A 17,254-nucleotide genomic window follows, 5' to 3' on the forward strand; every position below is an offset into this window, starting at 1 on the left:
CTCATCCCTGGCTCCCTCCTTCCTTGGTTCTTTTCCAAACCACTGTTCCAGATCTCCCTCCCCCCCCTCTTTCTCCTTCCTTTTCTCTTTTTCCTTCCTCTCTTCCCAGGCTGGCTCCTCTCTCCTCCCCCTCCCCCTCCTGGTGTGGGAAGCCCCTCCCCTTTTCCCCAAAACCCCTCCCCCAGCCTGGGCTCCCCTCCCTCCTCCTCCTCTCTTTCTTTCCCCCTCCCTCTTTCTCTCTTTCTCTCCCCCTCCTTCCTTCTTTCCTTCCTCCTTCCCTCCTTCCTTCCTCTCGCCTCCGAAGCTTCCCAGCCGAAGCCATCCCAGGAAGGCGAGCAGAGGAGGAGGAAAGCCTTTGCCTAGCCATATATATATATATCATTACAAAATTACAAAACTAAATCATCCTAGGCATCATTAGACCTGATGGCAGGAAGAGGAGAAGGAAAGCAGAAGAAGCCAAGGCAGGACTGAGGAATACCAGCCGGATTCTGAGCTCCAGCGATCTCCATCTCTCACTATATATTTTTGGAGGTGTGCCTCTAGATCTCATTATTATTATTATTATTATTGGAAGAGGAGAAAGGAAAGGAACGGAAAGGGTGGAGGGGCTCATCTTCTCTGCTTCTGGATGCCTGGGTTGGTGAGGGATTCCCCGTCTGAGTATGAAAAGGACTGCTAGAGCCCCAGCCGCCCTCTCTGCGCAACATCAGCACCAGCAGCATCAGCATCAGCAGCATCTCCTCCAGCCTCGCCTCCATCCCTGCGCCCACTATGCCCTCCTCCCGAGTGGTACCCAGCGCCTCTGCCCCCTCTTGCCCAGCCGAATGAGGAGAAGCCCAGGCTGCCCCTTTCCACCCCACCATCGCCCCCAGCTCGCCCCCCAAGAGGAGCAATAAGAGCCGGTAAGAGGAAGGAGAAGCAAAGCAAGACAGTGGAGGGGAGGGGGGTCCTCAAGGTTGGATGGAGGGATGGATGGATGGAGGGGGGGTCTTGAAGTTCTCAGGGTTGGATGGATGGAGGGGGGGAGGTCTTGATGCTTTCAGGGTTGGTTGGGTGGCGAGGGGTCTTCACGTCCTCAGGGTCGGATGGATAGATGGTTCTTGATGGATGGAGGGGGTCTTGATGTTCTCAGAATTGGATGGATGGAGGGGGTCTTGATGCTCTCAGGGATGGATAGATGGATGGAGGAGTGTCTTGATATCCCAGAATTGGATGGATGGAGGGGGTCTTGATATTCTGAGTTGGATGGATGGAAATGGGTCTTGATGTTCTCAGGGTTGTGCTCTGCAACATCCCACCACATTACCTTTCTCTCTTTCTCCCTCCATGTTCATTTCACCCTCCAACCTTCCTTTCCTCTGGTCCGGAAAACTCTTTTTCTCCTGATGAATCCCCCTCCTTTTCCTTAAGCCCCCCAACCCATCTACCTACCTACTCACCTACCTCCCCAAACACCTCTTTCCCTCCACTTTATTGGTGTAAAAGCACCAGATCGTGCCTGATCGTGGAAGCTAAGCAGGGCCAGCTTGGGATGGGCAGGGTGACCAGAAACATCCTCCTCCTTTTCCAGGATGTGTCCTACATTTCAACTTTCTGTCTGGGAGGAATGCCACAATGTCCTCTGCTTGGAGCAGGGTGAAGAAGCATGGCTTTATATTTCTATGAAGGTTTTTAGCTTTGATTTGGGTCATGTTCTACATTTTTTTTTCTTGAAGGTCCTATGGTGCCTTGTCCTCCTTTGTGGTTAGGACTTCTCATCCCTGTGGATGGGAGACCATGAAGGAAATCCAGGGGCTCTGAGGCTCTTGTTTCAGAGGAAGGAACTGGCAAAACAAAAGCTCCAAATCATCTCTCCAAACCTTCCAAGCTTTGCGCTTGTAATTCCTTCTCTTATTTCCCCTGAAAAAAAAAATTAAAATGGTAGGGGGCATCAGCTCCCAGCCACGTTGCTTTGCAGTCTCTCCCCCTCTTTAGTGAGCAAAGGGTTAAGTCCTGTGTGTATATGTGCACACAATAGCACTCAAATTGTGTGTAACTGCAGCCCATGTGCAGTTGCATGTGGACTCTCTGATGGGTATCAAAAAAGCCACACAGTGTCTGGAGGCTCCTGTGTGCATCCAGTCTTGAATCTAGATTGTTGCTGTGTGTGTGTGTGTGTGTTTGGGTGTACGGTCACACACTGAGGGTGTGTAACTGCAGCATAGGCACAATCGCCTCTTTCTGGGTGTATTTTCAGATCGAGAGACATGCACAGGCGATGGAAGGGTACATGCACCTTCCTTGCTGCCTTACACACCAGCCTTGTGTGTGTTTGTCTGTGTCTCAGTCTTCCAACCTGGCTAGAGACTGCACATGTGTACACACACACACAGACACACAGCTTGTGTGTTGAAATCCACTGGGTGGCATGCTTGTGTTTGCTTGGTCACTCTTTGGAAGGGAAGGCGAGGAAGGGGACAGACTGGTGTGGAGCTTTGCTGGATGTGTGTGTGTGTCTGTTGGTGTCTATCAAAGTCTTCCAAGCTGGCTAGAGACTGTACATGTGTACACACACACGGACACAGCTTGTGTGTTGAATCCCACTGGGTGAGCATGCTTCTGTTTGCTGGGCCATGCTTTGGAAGGGAGAGTGAGCAAGCAGACAGACTGGTGTGTAGCCTTGTTGGGTCTGTATGTGTATGTGTGTTTGTATGTCTCCACAAACTGCAGCATCTCTGTATCTCTCTCCCCCCCCCCCATTGCATCCATCCACCCCCCATGTCTCAGTGTCAATGTCTGTGCCAGGCTTATATTGATCAAAACCAAGCCTAATAGAGTCCGGGAGGAAGAGCGAGGGTGTCCCCAAGGAGATAGTGTCCTCTCGGTTTAATGGATCACCCCGTTTTATGTTTGCAGAGTGACAACCCAGAAACTTGTCAGTCAAAATGCTTGGGTTTTGCAGACCACTTGGTTTCCTCCTTGGGGAGAAAAGAGAATAGCCCACAACTGTCCTAGAATGAAATGAGAAATCTTCTGTGTGTGATACATGAATGTGGAGTATCATAGATCAGGGATGGAAGCTCCAGGATGGTAGGAGGTACTTTGGGAGGCAGAGATTATGCTCAACTTTATTCCAGTTGTCCTTTCAATATTTATATTTGTGAAAGGTGGAGGATGCGCCATGCTCTGGAGGAACTTGATATGCACGAAAGGATTCAAGCATTCAGAGAAGAGGATTAGGAAGATGAGATGCAGCAGATAACACAGTTTTAGTGTGCATGCGAAAGAGTGATATGGGGAGGCGGGCTTGAACCTACAGCTTAGGTACTTAAAGCTCAGGGTAGCAAGAAGGCTGGTGGTGAGATCCCATAAATGGAAGGATTTGTTCACCTCTGTTGGAAAAGCAAGAGTGGGACCCCATCCCATCCAGAGAGGAGGGTGGGCTTTGCACAGATTTTGGTGAAGAGTTCAGAGGCATGGGTGGGTGATGCAAAGGAAGAATTTGCACAGACTCTAGGTTGGTGTGGAGAGATGCAGGTGTCCGGCTGTTGGGAGTCATGGACCTGCATGCACACACATGCACGCACAATCTGTGTCTTTCTTTCCCCTGCAACTCTCTTACACACAGGCTCACACAGGCGTGCAGCCCCACTGCCGATCACGTCTTGCTGCTGCATGGATGTTCACCTCTCCGACACTGTGACTAGCACACTAAGCATCCAGAGTTTTCCTCACAGATGTCCTTCCGCTTTGGGTCTCTCTCACACAGTGTGGCGTTTGTCTCTCTCTTTTTCTTTTTCTCTCTGATTTACACAACCCATGCACAAGGGGTATGCCTATTCACACACATGCACGCACATGGCTGTTTCTTTCACTGGCGCACAGAGAATCCCTTGCATTTTATTTTACACTCTGCTGGTCTTTTGCCCTATGCAAGCATCAAGACATCCCTGGCTATTCCACAGAAGCTGGGCTTTTGAGAGAGTTTACACAGAGGAATCCTCAATGCCACCTTCTCTCATACACACATGCACAAACATACATAAAACACCACCTGGCTTGTCTGTTTTCCCACTACCATTGCTTGGACACGCATGCAGTACAATTAAGTTTCCTTATATATTTTCCTCACTTCCCCACAAACACCACCCCCCAACCCAACATTTCACCCCAGTGCACTAAAACAGGGGTCTTCACTTGTGATTCTCCCTCACAGCACACATACACTCCCCATATGATGCTTCCTTGGATGCACACATGTTCTCCTAACTATCGCATCAGGCAATTGCACATTGATACCTGCAAACTCCTTTCAAAAGCAGTACAGTTTCTATTTTTAATGTTACCCAAATGTTACCAAAGATCCGCTTGTACATAGACCAAACAGACACAACACACACATCTGCACAGGGTTGATTCCTTTGGAAAGCACAATCTCCTGGTTGCAGTTTTCCTTCCCAGCTTGATCTGATACATTTTGTACTGTTGTCCGATTGCATATGCATGTGTGTACTGATGTGCACATATATCATGGCCAGAGCCTTCGTGGCCAGCAAAAAGAGAGATCGGGGATTGCCTTTCCAGTTCCTTTCCTCCCTTGCAGTGTGCCTTGCTTGTTGTTTTCCCTCTAGCTGTTGGTGTGTGTGTATGTGTGGGTTTGTTTCTTTGGGGAGCTCTTTAGCACTCAGCAGAAAAATGCTTTGCACACTCCGTTCCCCCTTCTTCCCCTCCCCTTATATTGCACTTTGCATGTACTCAGAACCCCAGGGAAAGCAAGATGAGATAGTGCTGCAGGAAGGAAGAAAGAAAGAAGGGAAGGGAAGGTGGGTGTTGGGTCCACCTGGCGTTGTGTTGGTGTTGCGATAAACAGGACAGGGTTGGTACAGCTTAGGAAATAGCTTTTGGGGTCCATGTATGGGGTGGAAAGAGAAACTCGGACTCTCCTGTGTGATATTGGGAACATAGCAAGACTGTGTTGGGGTATGCAAGGGAGCGTGTTGCATGTGAGTGAGCTGCGCCTGCCCTTTGGGGAGCTGGGCTTGTGTGTCTGTGCAATCGAGTGTGTCCCCCTGCTTGTACATTTTGCTGTGTTGGTGAGACAAGGACGACATGCAAGCGTTTTGTCTTGCACCAGTTGCAGGGACAGAAAGAGGGAGCAAATGAAGCAAGCTTTTGGTTCTTTAATGTGGCAATGTGCATCTGAAAACAGCAATTTCTGTGCATCCAGGAGAGGCAAGGGAGTGTGAAAGTGTGTGCTTAGAGATGTGTGTTCCTGATGTGTGTATATATTTGCATGCTGGGAAAGTCTCTCTCCCCCCCCCCCCCCCAGAACAGCCTCAAGGGAAGGAGGATGAGTTATACCTTGTATCTACATGCATTTTGTGTGCTTGTGTGCATTAATACTGAGACTTAAGGATGCACCCCAGAGTGCTACCGATGTGCACGCTCATGAACCGTACAGTGTTGAAAGGAGGAAGACATATCCTGACTCCCCTTCTTGAATTGTTGAGAGCGTATGTGGGGGAAGCTGTTTAGGAAACTGCATAATCTCCTTAAGGCAGGAATACAGATTCAGACAACAGCCCCAGTCTTGTTTCAGAGATATGTGTGTGCACATGTGCCTTCAAGTTGCCTGTTGGCTTATGGCGACCCCATCAATCTCATTGGATTTTCTTATACAATGAATACTCAAAGGTGGTTTTGCCAGTCCCTTCCTCTGAAATACACCCTACAGCACCTGGCGTTAATTGGCGGTTTCCCATCCAAGTACTAACCAGGACTGACCCTATTTAGTTTCCGAGATGAGACAGGATCTGAAGCCTTTAGGATATGCATATGTGCCTTTGAGTCATGGCTTGGCTTATGGCAGGTTCATGAATTTCATAGGGCTTTCATAGCCAAGGGATACTTAGAGGTGGTTTTGCCAATTCCTTCCTCTGAAATAGAGCCTACAGCACTTAGTATTTGTTGGTGGCCTCCCATCCAAGGACTAACCAAGGGTGAACCCGCTTAGGTTCTACATTCAAACAGGATCCGGTGCCTTCAAAGCTGTAAACCAACCCTTCCTTTTCTCCCTCCATGAGAAGTTGACTTTAGGTAGTCTTTCTTTGCTTCTTGTTTTGGGAAATGATATGAACAGCAGGGAAAATTGCATTTGGACTGAATGAGAGAGCTGCCTCTTCCTATTGAGTACACTCTGTGCATGCCCAGAGGTCTGGATGGTGGAGCATTCCTGCATTTCAAAATCCATACGGCTTGAACCATGGCCTGCTTAGATCTATTTGCTTTGAGGCAGGGAAAGGACATGATGTTGGGATATATAGTAGGCCCTTGGTATTCACTGGGGTTTGGTTCCAGGATCCTCTATGGATACTGAACTCCATGGATGCTCAAGTCCCATTAAATATGACAGAGTAAAATGGTGTCCCTTATATAAAATAGCAAAATCAAGGCACGCATATATATATAGTCAAGCTGTGAATACTTGAAGTTATGGTTAAAGAATCCATGGATACAGAAGGCCAACTGTATTGGGAAACAAGGAATGAGGATGAGGGCAGGAGATGTCTTGAGAAAGGGCAAAGCAGATTGAAAGGTTATGGGATAACAACATTAAATGGGATTATTTTCCGAGTATGAAGGGGATGCCAGGCTAAGAGGGGCATAGAAAGACGGTTCCTCCACCCATAAGGAATAAAATGTGTATGCACTACTGTCTTATTTGGAAAAGGGGTGTCAAATATAGACACAAAGGGGGTCTTCTTGTCTTGCAAAATGCATCTCCTATGAAGATACTGTGTCTCCCAGAAGGGGGAGCTCCGACTCTGTTAAACTGGGGTTCGGAGACAAGGTTTGCCAATGCCAGCTGTATGCCAAAGCCATTCCAATTCCTGTTGGTTTTAGACCTTGCTCCCCTCAAGCCTCTTCTTTTTTTCAAAGGAGTGGGCACCCAGTTTGGCCAACCATCTCCATTTTCCCAATAAAGCAAAGGAGATGGCATCAGGCTGTGAGCTGGGGAGAAAATCAACACAAATCAGCAACATACACATTGGCTTGTTGTAGCTGGGAGCTATTTATATTCCTCTTTTTTTGGGGGAAAAGAAGAGTGTGGGCGGCTGGGAGGGAGACAAGGGTTGTGTGGAACTGACAGCGCCTTTCGGTTTTAATGCCTTTCCAGAGCTAGAACTAGAGATGGAAAGACAGGGGCCGGTCCTGTCATTTGGAAGAAGGAGGCAGTTGCCTCGGGCAGCGAATGCTGTGTGGGCGGCAGACGGCGAAGACTGCAGAGTGGTCATAGTAGCATCTGTTTTCTTTCCATCACTTGCTCGCTTGCCCTCATATGGCAAGGAAGGGTCCTGTCTGTTGTGGGTTGAAGAATGCTTAGTCTAATTGGGTTGTGATGATGGTAATGGAGAGATGTAGCCTTGTTTTTCACCTCTTGGCTCAACCCTAACTGAGCATAAATATTTAAGGAGAGCTACACTTCCATCCTCTCTCCTCTTTCCAATATTGAGCAACTCAATGTTTCCAGGAAGACCACAACCAAAAGGACAACCTTGTAGGGCCTTCTTGGTAGCTGCTCCCAAGTTCTCAAACTCCCTTCTTAGAGAGGCCAGACTGGCTCCTTCCTTGCAGGAAACAAGCAGGCCAAAACCATTATATCCCAACAGGCTTTTGGGAACAGCTAGTGCCCCCAAACCTGTTGGAACAAAAAGGATGTCCAGAGCATGCCCTGATGGACCTTTGCTTTTGAACGGATACGTTTGAGATTGCAGAGACTGTTGTTTAGTGTTATTTTAAGCATGGCTTCTTACTTGAGCATTGGGCTATGGGGACTTTCTGATAGTTTAGCGCTGGGTGGAAGGTGTCCATTCTGGAAGGGGAGACATCCTCAGCAGATCCACAGATCCATTCCATGGCAAGCAAGGCAGTAGGTGGTTGCAACTCTCGTTGCCTTGCTATTATTTTAGTTACTTTCATGCAGAGTCTCCTCCAAGGTGCACCAGGGCCTTCATGGTGGATGTGTCCTCCTCTGTGGTGGCAGAGTATTTCTACCTGATCCAAACCCATCCAAAATTTAGATCATTTTGGTCTATCTGCAAAAGATTGGTGGATATGGAACTCGGGGCCTTTTTAGTGGTGGCTCCACATTGGTAGAATTGCACAAACGTTTGTGCAGCTCCATCCTTATAAGTTTTTAAAGGAAGCCTTCTGTTTAAAATTTCATTCTGTGTTATTAGTAATTGCATTCCTATCTCTATCTTTATCTCTGTATCTAATCTATATCTATATCATCTGTCTATCTTCTATATATTTAAATTGTTGGTTTTTTAGAGGTGTATATACTTTCATTTTGAGAATGGAAAGCTTTGCACCTTTATATTATGATAATAAAGAGAGGCAGTGTGGTGTAGAGGTTTGAGAGTTGGACTAGGACACTGGGAGACCAGGGTTCGAATCCCCGCTCGGCCATGAAAACCTTCCGGGTAACCTTGGGCAAGTCACACACTCTCAGCCTCAGAGGAAGACAATGAGAAACTCCTTCTGAACAAATGATGCCAAGTAAACCTCATGATAAGTTCATTTTAGGGTCGCTGTAAGTCACAAATGATTTTGAAGATGCAACAATTATGATAATGCGGTTATTGCTTAGGGGGCTTTAAGTTGAGAAGGATGACTTGAAGAACCTGTTCATACATGAATAAGTAACCAAACCCAGCCAGCCTTCAGTACATGTTAAGATGAGAATCTTGTTCAGCTCAGTATTTTTTCTTCTTGAGGACTTTCCAGCATTTTGCAGACGTCTCCATAAATTCGATGAGAAGAACCTAAGATCTCCATAGCAAGAATTCAATGAGAAGAACATGATATTTGCATAGCCTTCAGTGCATGTTAAGATTAGAATCTTGTTCAGATCAATCCATATCTATATGTATTGAGGACTTTCCAGCATCTTGCAGATGTCTCCATAAATTCAATGAGAAGAACCTGAGATCTCCATAACGGGATTATGCGAATTTGACCTGTGTAGTTGAGTGTTCAGTTTGTTTATTAGAAAGAGCATATTAACACTTGCAAATTTCTTGGGAAAGTCAGATAAAAAGAATGTGAGATCTAAAAAGGAAAGGGATGGCAAGTGAAATTGACTGATGCTGAACAAAGGTGGGGACCTCAGCGTTCCCAGAATTCCATAGGATAGAGCCATGACAGTTGAAGCAGTGTCGAGGTGCATTGGTTCTGCAGTGTGGCAGCATCCAAAGACAAAAGCTTACTCCCATATTTATCACATATGAGAGAGAGAGAGAGAAATCCTGGGAGCAATTGTATCTCCAGCTTAGACATGGAAGTCACGTCTCTGCGTCCTGTGATGAACTTCTCCCTTTCCTGCTGAAGCCCCTTGAGATGTTCTCCTTGATTGTTCTCTCCTCCACTTGCCTTGATTGGTTTTGTCTCACTTGCCTTGATTGGTTTCCTGGCGAAGGAGAGCATGACATCTCACGACCTTAACATTCATCTTCCTCCATTTCCTTGCTTTTTCTTCATTCAACCGGTGTTCATGATGCGGGGAAGGAAGCAAAGGTGCCCGGCTTTTCTCTCCCTTTGTATGAAAGCCCATTCAGGATCCTCTTGCCCGGCTCTCACGTGGGTTGGCTACTCAGTTCTTTGATGGATGCCACCTTTGTAGGGGCTTCTGAATCTTTGGCTCTGGTGCAACTTTTCGCAGACCAGATGCCAAGTGGCATTAATTGCGCGGCTGCCAGGGAGGGTGAGATTTCAGCAGCTAGCCAAAAAAGGGATGGCAATGTCTTTGATTCTTCTTAAAGCTGAATCCACATATTCTAGGGGTTGGGATAACAGTCTAGCAAACACCATAGAGCTGGAGAATGTTTTGTCAAATAGTGCTTCTTAAGATCTCTGATGTGGCGTGACTGCATTTTGTGCCCCAGTGTGCCAGGTTGGTACCATATTTGTGCCCATTGGTTAAATTGCTTTTTGTTTTCTTTTTGGCTTGTCACTTTGAATACCTGTGTTATAGATCAGCTGATCCAACCCATTGCTTGATGCTGGAAATCCATAGCTTAATTTCCAGCAGATGGCTATCCAGTCTTTGCTAGATGGTGTCCAACAAAGAAAAGTTCTGGGTGAGTGGCCTTTCATAAAATCATAGAGTTTGAAGAGACCTGAAGGGTCACCCAGTCCAACCCTATTCTGCCATGCAGGAATACACAATCAAAGCATCCCCAACAGAGATGGTCATCCAGACTCTGTTGTAAAATTTCCAAAGGACTAGACTCCATCACCCTCTGAGGCACTGTCTTCCACTGTCAAACAGCTCTTAACCTCATGAACTTCTTCCTATTGTTGAGGTGGAATCTCTTCTCCTGTATTTTGGATCCACTGCTCTGAGTCCTAGTCTCTGGAGGAACAGAAAACATGCTTTCTCCACCCTCAACATGACATCTGTTCATAGTTCAGTGGCATTGTGTAGCAAACAAACAAACATATTCTTCAGAGTGTGCCTTTAGGACAGCCAGCTCTTGTCTTATAAGTCAGCAAAGGAGAGGATATTGCAAAGCCAGTTCACAAGAGCTTAAACCAGGTGGGTCAAGGAGAACACAGTTTTTTGGACATCAGCTCTGTTCAATTTCTATTTCAGAAAAGCCTCTCCTAGGGCTAAATGGATCCATCATAATGGAAATGCTCCACATACTCTGTAGAGGGCATTTGGGGACCGGTTTTGACCCTTGGGGAAGCACAAAAGTGACCCTGGGGTTTGCTTGCAGTCAGCAGCCCAATCTTGGCCCAACCTTGGCCTATCTGCAAAGAGTGTTTATTTCATGATGCTTTTGCTTCATCTTGCTAGTGTTGGTTTATTTGGTTCTGGGAGGCTGCTGTCTCAGGGTCTGGCAAATGATGGGATGGCATGATTTGGAGGCAGGGTTGTGTGTATTTTGGCCTACCCTACACCTCCCAGCAAAGCAGTCCTGCAATGAAGGGCAAGGCCCTAGTGCCAATGCCAACCTAATTGGATCAATGTGAAGAGTCAACATTTTTGGTTCTGAATTCTGGGTTTCAGCCCTAGATTTCAAGGAAGTATCTAAGGTGCAGAAGACACTTTGAGGCTAGGTTCCAATCCCTTCAAAGTTTGGATTAAAACCAGGGGCAGCTAATCTGCTCGGGTTTTTTTAGTCCAAGCTTCCCAGGAGTCCCTGAACCTATTTTGGGGATAGAATTTGACATTGTATCTAGCTCCTTCAAAACCTAGAATGGCTTTGCCCCTTGCAGGCACTCTCCACTATCGATTCCCTTGGATGATCTGCGGACAAATGCTGTGCCGTTGGTTACTGGATGCAATTTTTAAAAAAGAAGAGACACATTGTAATTCCATTATACTAATGGGACATTGCTGTGGAAATGCAAATTAAATGAGTTTGAAACACACACACAAACACATACACACAATGGGAGGAAAATATATTGTTATTTAGCCTAGAGGGCATGTCTGGTGATGAGAGGAAATTCTTTAAGGTTGGGATGGAAGGATGCCAAGAGAGCCTTTCGAAATGGAACACCAAAAAGCCCCTTCAAGAGGAAGGCAGGAGGAAAGAGCATCCGTCTGGAGGAGAAGCCAAATTCCCCGCCGTGGGAGGTCATAAAAGCACCACCAAAGTGAAACCCATAAAAGTTCAGTGTCTTGATGTCGGTTAATTCTGCTCAGCGCTCTGTAATTAAGGAGGAGGGTTGCGTTGCAGATTGTAAGAGGACCCGGTTGCTGAAACTAGACAAACGTGTTGCGTGTTCCCCTTCTTGGTGTTTCCTTTCTTTGCATGCACCAAATGGAAATCTAAAGATGGCAGGGGATGGCTTTCTTCACCAGGGACAGGACTACCATAAGATGAAATGAAGCAGTTGATTCAGACAGAATCCAAAAGGTGCCAGCAAGGTTATAAAACATGGATCCCATCTTCCACCTTCCAAAATGGCTGGCTGCTTCAGGAGAACACCGACTCCACCTTGGCTGGCATTGTACTTGGGACTTTTATCTTCATAGATGGCCTTATCTATGTGCAAAATTGAATTTAGTAGTTTTGTAACATCCCTATTCTCCTAGGGGATGCTGTGACATTATAATGGAGAGGGATCTGTTGAGCAGCAGTGGAGCAACTGTGTCATGGCCCAATGCGAAATGGGCACTCATGCCCATTGGCATGTTTCCTGATGTACATCTGGACATCATGCTTGGAAGTGCCAGAACACCCTAGGAATGTCCAGTACCCATCCAAAGATCTTTTTCTAAATCCTTCCACTCCACGGTGGGTTCATTTTGGTCGCCATTGGATCACAGGCTTTTGACTTGTGGTTTGGGCAGAAGCCAAGAAGCTGTTCATCTCTTTGCGATTGTTGCATTGCCACAGATATAAATTTCCCATTGCCTGATGTCAGCTGAAACAAAATACTTTCGGCAGAAATAATTCACAGTTGCAACTGAGAATCAAGTGATAATTTGCTTGGAACAGTGTGTGCTGCCCTAGTTTTTAAGCACAGACGTAAATCAGGTGCAGCTTGCTTATTTATTTATTTTGGGTGTCTGGTGTGCTGCTCGGAAGGACTGTCACCAGTGATAGAGGGCCTGTTTCACATGCGGAGGGTCCCAGGTTGAATTGGGGACCTCCCACTAAAAGTAGCAGATCAGAGGAGATGGAAAAGGCCTCAAATGAGACCCTGGAGAGATGTTGAACAGACAGTCTTGTTTTACTTTAAATTGGTGGTTCTCAAACCTCCAGATGCTTTTGGACTTCAGCTCTCAGAACCCAGGCCAACATAAGAAATGGGTTTTAGAGGTTCTAGGAGGCAGAACCCCAAATACTAGGAGGACCAAAGATTGCGAACCAATGCTTTAGATAGAAAGGGGGAATGTTTGGCCTTCCAGGGGTGGTTGGACTGCAACTCACATCATCCTGCTGTGTATGGTCAGTGGTGAGCAGTCATGGGATTTGCAGACCAAGAACATCTGAACTGGGACAGTTGGTCACTCTTGAAATAGAGGATGTCTCCTACACATGGCTATCTTAGGAGAAACATGCAGGTCATTCTGACCATGGACTGTCCTAAACATGGTCCATTTAGCCAGTTTCATTATCCTACCTCCTTGTCCTTCAGATGACAAAACATATCTCTCATCCCCTCTTTGGGAGGACTGGCAGTGTGACATAGTATAAAGTGGAAACCAGTGGCAACTAGTGGCTTCTAAATCAGAGGTTGTGTGAAGCCACTCTGGAATTTGGTTTGGAGTTATCCAAGATATGTTCACCTTTTTACCTCCTTGAGATTAAAGCCTGGCATGGATTCGCCAACCCACTGACATGGAAGCTGCCAGCTAGAGGTATTCCTGTGGCAGGCACAGTCCTGATCAGTCCTCTGTCATCCTATTTCCCCCCCAGCTGCATTAAAAATGTCCCCATATCTCTCTCCTCATCCCATTTCCTCCTTGTTGTACTCATTATGTGTCAGTTTCTGCAAACTGTCTTCAAAATGCAAAAGATATTTTGCAGTTGCTAACTCAGCAAGTAGGGAGAGGAGAGGAAGGGAGAAAATCTTGCCCTTCCCAGTAGACTCAGGCAAAAGCAAGCTGTTGCAGCTTCTCCTAGCTTATCTGTCCTTCTTTGTCCATTACTTTTGTCGTCTTGACTGGACTTTGATGTTGCTTGGCCACATGGGCCCTGTTTTTTATCTCCGAAATGTTGGAAACCATGCAATTCATGGCCGAGCCAGCTCCCATCCATGACATTTGCTTGCACAGTCAGAGTTTTGAGGCCGGAGGGCAGGTAGCTGCTTATTGATTTGCTTCGTGTTTAATTTTGCAAAAGCCCTCCTGCCCTGCTCTTTAACCAGAAAGGCTCCCGGATTGGTTGAAAGATTAATGCAAACAAGAAAGTCCTTGCCCCGAGGCCTTCTGATCAAAAGGAGAGGTGACAGAGAAAGGGAACGGGAAGGGTAAGGATTTGTTTGCTGAATTTAGTAGCTAGGATTTTGACAGAATCTATATTTGGAAGGAAGGCTGCTCTATATTATGTTCTTCCCAGGAACAGCTATCTTTAAGACATCAACAGCCCATCCTCACCCACATTCACATTCATCACCCAGCATCTCTTGGGAATATGTTTATAGGCATGCACAACCTGCCAAAGGCTAGGCAACAGAAACATTGTTGTACTTGTTGTTGTTGCTGTGTGCCTTCGGGTCTTTTCTGACTTATGGCAGCCCTATCATGGGGTTTTCTTGGTAAGTGTCATCAGAGCAGGTTTACCATTGCCATCCTCTGAGGCTAAGAAAGTGTGACTTAACCAAGGTCACCCTGTGGGTTTCCATTCCAAAAACGTACCCGCCAACATTTCACGGGTGAAATCTGGGACACGTGTGGCCAAGGGACATCAAGACTGGGGTCGAGATGGCAAAAAGTGATGCATGGGGAGAACAGACAAGCTAGAAGAGGATACAGAAGTTTGCTTTTGCCCAAGTCAACTGGGATGAATAAAATTCTTCCTCCACCTCTCTAGAAATCTCCAGGTTCTCCAGGTCAACTCTGCAGTCAATTCCTGCCAGAATTTGATCATAGGATCATGCTGGAGGACCTACAAATGCCTAGAGAAGTATTTTAGGATCTCTGGCATAACTCTATGGGCAACTTCCAGCAGAATTGCCCTGGAGGACTTAAACATATCAAAACCATAAATAATCAAATCTGCAAAAGTCAGAATCGCAAATGTGGAGGGCTGTCTGGGCTTACAAAAGAGGTTCCCAAATGCAGGACTCAGTTTTGGCACCTCTTCAGTCTAGATTGAGATTCAAAGGTGATGCTGCTACAGGAAGCAAAGTCAGAGAAAGAGAATACTAATGGGAAGAGGTATGGAAGTGAAGGGAGCATCAAGTTTCTGTTCTGAGCAGATGGGAAAGGATGAAAGTGAAGCAGTTGCAGAGAAGGCAAGAGCTGGGACTTCAAGAATCAGATGGCGAGGAGAAGCGGAGTGGGTTGGGGGGATCGGAAGCAGTGGGGGAGACACTGTCGGGTATGAACACCGCTGCCATTGACAAGACAGGTGTAAATGCCGAGATAAGATGCCACTTAAGAATGAAGGAGTGTTCCACTTACAGGGCATGGCATCAGGGGGGAGATATAATGGCCAGGTGGGAGACTGTGATAAGGAGCCATACAGGTGTGAATTGCTGGTTAGTTGCAGGGGTCGGAGAGATGCAGGGGAGGCAGGTGTGAAGGTAGGATGTGGCTCCGTATCCATAATTCATATGTGGAGCGAGACAGACAAGGAAGCCTAGAGAGAAGGAGGGAAAATGTTGTGCCTGCTGTAGGCTGTACTGGAGGCTTCTTCCAGGACCGAGGTGGAAATTGGAGTTGTTGTTGCAGAGTGACTTCAGTTTTACATGCCGCCGATTCCTTGCAAGGCTTCATTTGTTTGTGGCAGGAAGGAGGGGAATAGGAGTTTTCAATTTCTAGATGGGGTCTGGAAGGGAAGCCTTCTTCCTGTCCAGGGGACAGATACAAGGCCAAAAGTCTTTGGTTTTTCCTCCAAACATGGAAGCAGCGTCCAGGGGGAAGTGGCCAGGGTTTGAAACATGGGTATTCTTTAATGCCCAACAGTATTAGGGACTCTGCGACCAATTCAGGAGGTCAATTGCTTGCAGGCTTCTAGAAGAGGCAAATTGCTTTTCCTTCTGGGGCTCTGTAGGATACAAGGGCCGTAGAAACAGCCTTGGGGGCCATACAGAGCCTTAGATTTGCAGGCAGTCCATCCTCAGAATGCTCTTGATCAGGATCTCCAAAGATCTTTAACAAAAATGAAGGGATAAACCAGCGATGGGCAAACCTTGTCCCTCAGGATGTTTTGGATGTCATTTCCTGGAAGCTCCAGCCAACATGGGCAATAGCAAATGATGATGTGATCTGCAGTCTAAAACATCTGGAATAATGCTGTCTGACACCACTTTACCTGCCGTGGCTCCATTCTACAGAACTTTGGGATGTGTAGTTTTGTGAGGCACCCCCATTCTTTGGGAGAGAAGGCCAAAGGCCTTATAAAATTACAAATCCCAGGATGCCACAGGATGGAGCTACAGCACTCAGGGTGCATTAATTCTACAGTATAGATGCTCCCTCAATGACCTGTGCATATCTTAAGTTGAATATTGAGAGGGATCTGGAGACCAAGATTCAATTCCTGCTTGCCCATGAAACCCACTGGTTGACCTTAGACAAGTTACATGCTCTCAGCCTCAGGGGAAGGCAAAGGCAAACCCCCTCTGAACAAATCTTGCCAAGAAAACCCCATGATAGGGTTGCCTTAGGGTCGCCGTAAGTTGGAAATGACTTGAAGGCACACAACACACATACAGTTTGCAAGCTATTTAGGCCTACCTAAATAATAATAAGTTTGGAGGGAGCTGCACATTCTGGGATCAGGCACGGAAAAGACTCTTCCGTATCCTCACCAACCATACAGATGAAGGTGGAGAGACCAAGATAAAGTCCTCACTTAAAATCTCAGAACTTGGGTCACCTTGGATGGAGACATGTGGCCTTTCTTTCTCCAGCTCTCTCCATTTTCGGTGTAATGTGTGCTCCTCTTAAGCTGAGGATGAGAGGATGTAAAGGAATCTACCTTCCATGTCATTGCAGAAACTGACCCATTGCTTCAAGGGAATTGTAGCTCCTTTTCTGTGAACCGGAAGACAAAGGCATTGATATTTCTTGACAATTCCTTGTCAGGAGTCTAGAATGGGAACAGGCTTAACTGTCTGGGGGGTTTCATTCATCTGGATAGGTTTCTGCATCAGGACGTCTGGAGTAAAATCAGAGGCAACTCAGAATATTCAATGAGACAGGGGTTGCAGGTGCTCACGGCAAAGCGAGCCTCACACGCTGGCAGGGAATACGCTGCCATCTGGTTTGTTGCACAGAGCCACATCAAAGCATTAATACTTGGGGTCCAAGACGCTGCTGGAATTACCTGTCCGCTTTCAGCGGGGAAAAATGCGACTTGGGGAGAAGATCAGTACGGAGGAAAGAGAGGCAAGGAAGCTTTATCTTCTGTAGAAAGGATCTCATGGTCTACCCTAGTGCTACGTAGAGGAAGCTGGCATGGCACAGTGGTTTAAATGTTGAACTATGACTCTGATTTGGATCCCCAGTGGGTGGCCTTGGGCAGGTGACACTCTCTCAGCCTTTGGAGTGTGACCCTGAGATCTAGGGACGCTGGTT

The 17,254-nt window shown here is 46.7% G+C and overlaps 1 protein-coding gene across 1 annotated transcript in view; it reads left to right on the forward strand.

The window, feature by feature from the left end:
- Nucleotides 1–240: 240 nt before the first annotated feature.
- BRINP1 (BMP/retinoic acid inducible neural specific 1) overlaps nt 241–17,254 on the forward strand; it is a 65,847-nt gene continuing 48,833 nt past the window's right edge. The window contains exon 1 of the mRNA XM_089534891.1: nt 241–905. The gene's annotated coding sequence lies outside the window, so the exon portion shown is untranslated. The remainder of the gene's footprint in view (nt 906–17,254) is intronic.

The sequence above is a fragment of the Sceloporus occidentalis genome, unplaced genomic scaffold, assembly GCF_023333645.1.
Source record: "Sceloporus occidentalis isolate IW3139 unplaced genomic scaffold, rSceOcc1.0.p SCAF_8, whole genome shotgun sequence".
NCBI classification, from domain to species: Eukaryota; Metazoa; Chordata; class Lepidosauria; order Squamata; family Phrynosomatidae; genus Sceloporus; species Sceloporus occidentalis.